The sequence below is a fragment of the Salmo trutta genome, chromosome 24, assembly GCF_901001165.1.
Source record: "Salmo trutta chromosome 24, fSalTru1.1, whole genome shotgun sequence".
NCBI lineage: Eukaryota > Metazoa > Chordata > Actinopteri > Salmoniformes > Salmonidae > Salmo > Salmo trutta.
In genome coordinates, this window is record NC_042980.1 from 10,959,678 (window position 1) to 10,966,135 (window position 6,458).

Below are 6,458 nucleotides of genomic sequence, written 5' to 3' on the forward strand. Positions count from 1 at the left end.
GGCTGATGCGGGATTGCTGTGGGCCTGGTGTGGGCTAGCCAGTGTTGGACTTGGTGTGGGCTAGACCTGTTGGGCTGATGCGGGATTGCTGTGGGCCTGGTGTGGGCTAGCCCGTGCTCACCCTGCCTACCAAATACCCACATGGGGCCAATGGGGTCATGTTTGCTGAGATGTTTTCTGTCTTACATACTTCTCTGGTCGTATCTCCAGCATTGCACACACAGATGTTCTTACACAATAACAATATCAAACAAACATGTAATTATGCCCAATTAGGGATACTCAGGAGTAATTCAAGCGGTAACGAAAATAAGCGATGTTCTGATTTTCCTCAATGGGCTCTGGAGAGCCTGAGCCAGCTGATAGGTAAACACCAGCACAGAAGATTCCCTGCTTATTGCTCTCCAGGAATTAATAACACATCCAATGCTTAGTTCAAACCATAAACTACCTAGTCACGGAATATCTGGGAATAACTGAGGATACCCAGACAGTATAGAATAGAACGGAATATAATAGAATGCAGTAGAATATAATATGATGGAATAGAATAGTGGACATTTTAGCTTTTTTGTTTTTAAGAGAATTTTACTTTACCAGCATAAAAACCCAATCCATACAGGACATGATACAGTGGAGCAGGGGCATCATGCAACACAAATATCTGAAGTGGCACACAGTACGTAAGGATGGCTGGAGGTGGTCCGTGGTCCCTCTTTCAGGAAGTTGGAGAATTTTGAATGTTTCAAAGACATGAAACTTTTTTTCTTCTGCAATCTAGCACCATAATCATTATGCTTAATTCTATGTTTATTTTTCTGCGTATCTAAGCATACCTCTCGAACTGTCTGTATCCACCTGACTAGCGGTTATTTTTTTAAAGAAATGAAATATGCTTCTCTTCATCTCTGCTAAAATCTGGGTAAAAGATTGAAAGGAATGTGAGTCATATTCAGTACATTTAGTAATTGCTTGCTTTTCTGAAGTCTACCAACCTTGCCAGAAGGTATGCCAGCTAAGATAGTTAGACAAGCTAGCTGATTGTTGTTTGGCTGATACCTGATCCTCCTTACAATTTAATTCTTAATAAAAAAAATTCAACATCACACTTGGTGTGAACCTTTTTAGTACGCTTTCACCATCACATTGAAATTATACTGTGAAATACATTTTCATTCAAGTTATTGAAATTTGGAAATGATTCCAATGTCTCGAGTACTATTTACATTTTTATGAAATAGAGCATATTGATAGATATTAAGCCAACTTTGAATAAGACCCTAATTTAAACTGTACAGCCAACAGACTTTTATTGACGTCAGTCTTCATTGGAGACAATCTGTTCTGGAGGACATCTGCAATTTATTATTTTCATTAGGATCCACAGGGGCGTTGCCAGAATTGAAGAAAAAAAACTACCGGGCCCCTAACATAGAAATCAGAATGTTTCAGATTAAAATAAAGTACCTAACAATATGTGTTATTAAATGTACTAACTATAAGCTTCTGCTGCCCTATACTACAATTGTGCAGATTCTAGTTTCCACCTTCGTCCTTTGCCTATATTAACAGAACTGCAAACATTTTTGGTTCCTAATGTTAACATAAGCTGTCTGTGTCATGCCATTTTAATGATGCTTTATTATAAATAACTACACAATTGGTGACTTATTTTTTAATATATGGTATTGTAGTCACTTTTAATGAAGAAATTACCAATGATCCATGTTTCAGATTAAAGAATCGATTACCAATTCTTATAAACAAGGCTAACCCTCTTCTTCCCTATGCATAATTCCTAAATATATGCCTAAATAACATACCCAAAATAAATACAAAATCCTGAACTATGTGGACTGCAGGCATAAATGTGGTACCTACAGAGAACAAGCATCTATGAAACTGCAACTGTAGTGTCAAGACATTGTGTGGGCATTCCTGAGTAAGTTCAACAGGAGATAAACCATAGCAGAAAATACTCTGAAACAGTATTTTGCTCATCCCCGGGCAGGCTTGGGTAGAACAGGTTAAGGCATTTGTCCTTGCGGTTGTTCCCTGTAAACAAAACTCAGAGGTTACACTGCACCAAGAGCCCAGCGTCGAGCCTTCTTGTGAGCAAACTCATAATGTCTTTAAAGTTACATTTTCTAGCTAACTGGTTTTCAATTGAAAGGATAGCAAGGCCTTTTCAACCTGTCTTGGCACATTGTAGATCTTAGATAGTTCATTATAAGCTTGAGCTTACTAAAGGCACGTTCCCCTCCAGCAACTGTTACAGGCATTGTACAGAAGATTCGCAGTGCAATGCAACCCTCTCCAAAAATGTTCTGTAGCTGCATCTTGTGAATGGCATTTAGGGGCTCTACAGGAGAAAGACCATCTGAAAAAGTGGCACTTCATTTTCAAATCCATCTGTGAGATCTTTGGAGTACTTGTTTCTCAATTTGTGGCAAGATACACAAATTTGGTTTTCAGTCATTTTCCTAAATGTACGTTTTGGTGAAAACTCCTCGCATATAGCTGTAATCGTGTGGAAACGCACGTCCAAATGACTGATTATACTATCCAGAGCCACATCAAACACTGTGTTGCGAAATCCAGTGTCTGACTGTTAATTTGCTGTCATCTTCAGTCTCATCAGGAAAAAGTTTTATTTTTTTCTGGCGGCTCCTCTGTTCACTGTGAAACTGAGTAGTTACACCCATTTCATTTGCCACCGTGGAGGCTTCTGCCAGAAGAGCGTTCCATGGATTACGCAGAGTCTGTATTTATTCCTGTAGTGCCTTAATGTGAGCTGCTTCAGTGTCCAGAGAAATATTTCCTGACTGAAGAATTAGGCTTCTATTCTCAATACACTGCAAAACTTTAAACCAAAAAGTGAGCAGGAAGATTGCCTTGAAAGACATGAAGTAGTGCTAAACACGGCTGCTAGAATCTTGACTAGAACCAAAAAATGTGATCATATTACTCCAGTGCTAGCCTCTCTACACTGGCTTCCTGTTAAGGCAAGGGCTGATTTCAAGGTTTTACTGCTAACCTACAAAGCATTACCTGGGCTTGCTCCAACCTATCTTTCCGATTTGGTCCTGCCTACACGTACGCTATGGTCAAAAGACGCAGGCCTCCTTACTATCCCTAGAATTTCTAAGCAAACATCTGGAGGCAGGGCCTTCTCCTATTGAGCTACATTTTTATGGAATGGTCTGGCTATCCATGTGAGAGACGCAGACTCGGTCTCGACCTTTAAGTATTTTATGAAGACTCATCTCTTCAGTAGGTCCTATATGATTGAGTGTATTCTGGCCCAGGAGTGTGAAGGTGAACGGAAAGGCACTGGAGCAACGAACCGCCCTTGCTGTCTCTGCCTGGCCGGTTCCCCTGTCTCTGCCTGGCCGGTTCCCCTGGGATTCTCTGCCTTTAACCCTATTACAGGGGCTGAGTCACTGGCTTACTGGTGCTCTTCCATGCCATCCCTGGGAGGGGTGCGTCACTTGACTGGGTTGAGTCACTGATGTGATCTTCCTGTCCGGGTTGGCGCCCCACCTTGGGTTGTGCCATGGGGGAGATCTTCGTGGGCTATACTCGGCCTTGTCTCAGGATGGTAAGTTGGTGGTTGAAGGTATCCCTCTAGTGGTGTGGGGGCTGTGCTTTGGCAAAGTGGGTGGGGTTATATCCTGTCTGTTGGGCCCTGTCTGGGGGTAGCGTCGGACGGGGCCACAGTGTCTCCCGACCCCTCCTGTCTCAGCCTCCAGTATTTATGCTGCAATAGTTTCTGTCGGTGGGCTAGGATTAGTCTATTACATCTGGAGTATTTCTCCTGTCTTGTCCGGTGTCCTGTGTGAATTTAAGTATGCTCTCTCTAATTGTCTCTTTTTATCTCTTTTTCTCTCTTTCTTTCTTTCTTTCTTTCTTTCTTTCTCTGTCTCTCTCGGAGGACCTGAGCCCTAGGACCATGCCTCAGGACTATCTGGCCTGATGACTCCTTGCTGTCCCCAGTCCACCTGGTCATGCTGCTGCTCCAGTTCCAACTGTTCTGCCTGCAGCTATGGAACCCTGACCTGTTCACCGGACGTGCTACCTGTCCCAGACCTGTTGTCCCAGACCTGCTGGAACCCTGACCTATTCACCGGACGTGCTACCTGTCCCAGACCTGCTGTTTTCAACTGTCTAGAGACAGCAGGAGCGGTAGAGATACTCTCAAAGATCGGCTATGAAAAAGCCAACTGACACTTACTCTTGTGTTACTGACTTGTTGCACCCTCGACAACTACTATGATTATTATTATTTGACAATGCTGGTCATTTATGAACATTTGAACATCTAGGCCATGTGCTGTTATAATCTCCACCCGGCACAGCCAGAAGAGGACTGGCCACCCCTCATTGCCTGGTTCCTCTCTAGGTTTCTTCCTAGGTTTTGGCCTTTCTAGGGAGTTTTTCCTAGCCACCGTGCTTCTACACCTGCATTGCTTGCTGTTTGGGGTTTTAGGCTGGGTTTCTGTACAGCACTTTGTGATATCAGCTGATGTAAGAAGGGCTATATAAATAAATTTGATTTGATTTGAATAGTCCTCGCGATATGCAACTGTTCAGGGAAGTCAGGAACCAATATACACAGTCAGGAAAGCAAAAGCTAGCTTTTTCAAACAGATATTTGCATCCTGTAGCTCTAACTCCAAAATGTTTTGGGACACTGTAAAGTCCATGGAGAACAAGAGCACCTTCTCCCAGCTTCCCACTTCACTGAGGCTAGGTAACACGGTCACCACCAATAAATCCATGATAATCGAACATTTCAATAAGCATTTCTCTACGGCTGGCCATGCTTTCCTCCAGGCTACCGCAACCCCGGCCAACAGCTCCGCACTCCCTGCAGCTACTTGCCCGAGCCTCTCCAGCTTCTCCTTCACCCAAATCCAGATTGCAGATGTTCTGAAAGAGCTGCAAAACCTGGACCCGTACAAATCAGCTGGGCTAGACAATCTGGACCCTCTCTTTCTAGAATTATCTGCCGCCATTGTTGTAACCCCTATTACCAGCCTGTTCAACCTCTCTGTCGTATCGTCCAAGATCGCCAAAAGATTGGATAGCTGCCGGGGCCATCCCCCTCTTCAAAGGAGGTGACACTCTAGACCCAAACTGTTATAGACCTATATCCATCCTGCCCTGCCTTTCTAAAGTCTTTCGAAAGCCAAGTTAATAAACAGATCACTGAACATTTCGAATCCCACCGTACCTTCTCCACTGTGCAATCCAGTTTCCGAGATGGTCATGGATGCACCTCAGCCATGCTTAACCTCTCTGGCGCATGTGGGACGAACTCGTCCCACCTACGTAACAGCCACTGAAATCCAGTGGCGCGATTTTTGAATCGTTAGAAATACTATTACTTCAATTACTCAAACATATGACTATTTTACAGCTATTTAAAGACAAGAATCTCGTTAATCTAACCCCACTGTCCGATTTCAAAAAGGCTTTACAACGAAAGCAAAACATTAGATTATGTCAGCAGAGTGCCCAGCCAGAAAAAATCAGACACCCATTTTTCAAGCTAGCATATCATGTCACATAAACCCAAACCACAGCTAAATGCAGCACTAACCTTTTATGATCTTCATCAGATGACACACCTAGGACATTGTGTTATACAATACATGCATGTCTGTTCAATCAAGTTCATATTTATATCAAAAAACAGCTTTTTACATTAGCATGTGACGTTCAGAAAAAGCATAACCCCCGCAAACTTCCGGGGAATTTACTAACAGTTTGCTAAATTACTCACGATAAACGTTCACAAAAAGCATAACAATTATTTTAAGAATTATAGATACATTACTCCTCTATGCACTCGATATGTCCGATTTTAAAATAGCTTTTCGGATGAAGCACATTTTGCAATAATCTAAGTACATAGCCCGGCATCACAGGGCTAGCTATTTAGATACCCACCCAGGTCAGCCTCCACCAAAATCACATTTCCTATAAGAAAAATGTTCTTACCTTGCTTGTTCTTCGTCAGAATACACTGCCAGGACTTCTACTTCAATAACAAATGTTGGTTTGGTCCCAAATAATCCATCGTTATATCCAAACAGCGACGTTTTGTTCGTGAGTTCTAGACACTATCAGAATGCTTCATCACGGTGTCGCGCATGGCGCATTGGCGTGTCAAAAATGTCTAAATATTCCATTACCGTACTTCGAAGCATGTCAACCGCTGTTTAAAACCAATTTTTATGCCATTTATCTCGTAGATAAGTGATAATATTCCGACCGGGAATATGCATTGAGCCTAAACAGCCGAATAAAATTTCTCCTCAGGAGCGACTCGTGCACGCGCCTCATTCAAAGGTCCTCTGAGCAGCCACTTACAAAAGGTGATAATGTGTTTCAGCCTGAGGCTCCCTCGTAAACCTTCAGGTTTTTCGCGGGTTCTGAGAGCCTATTGGAGC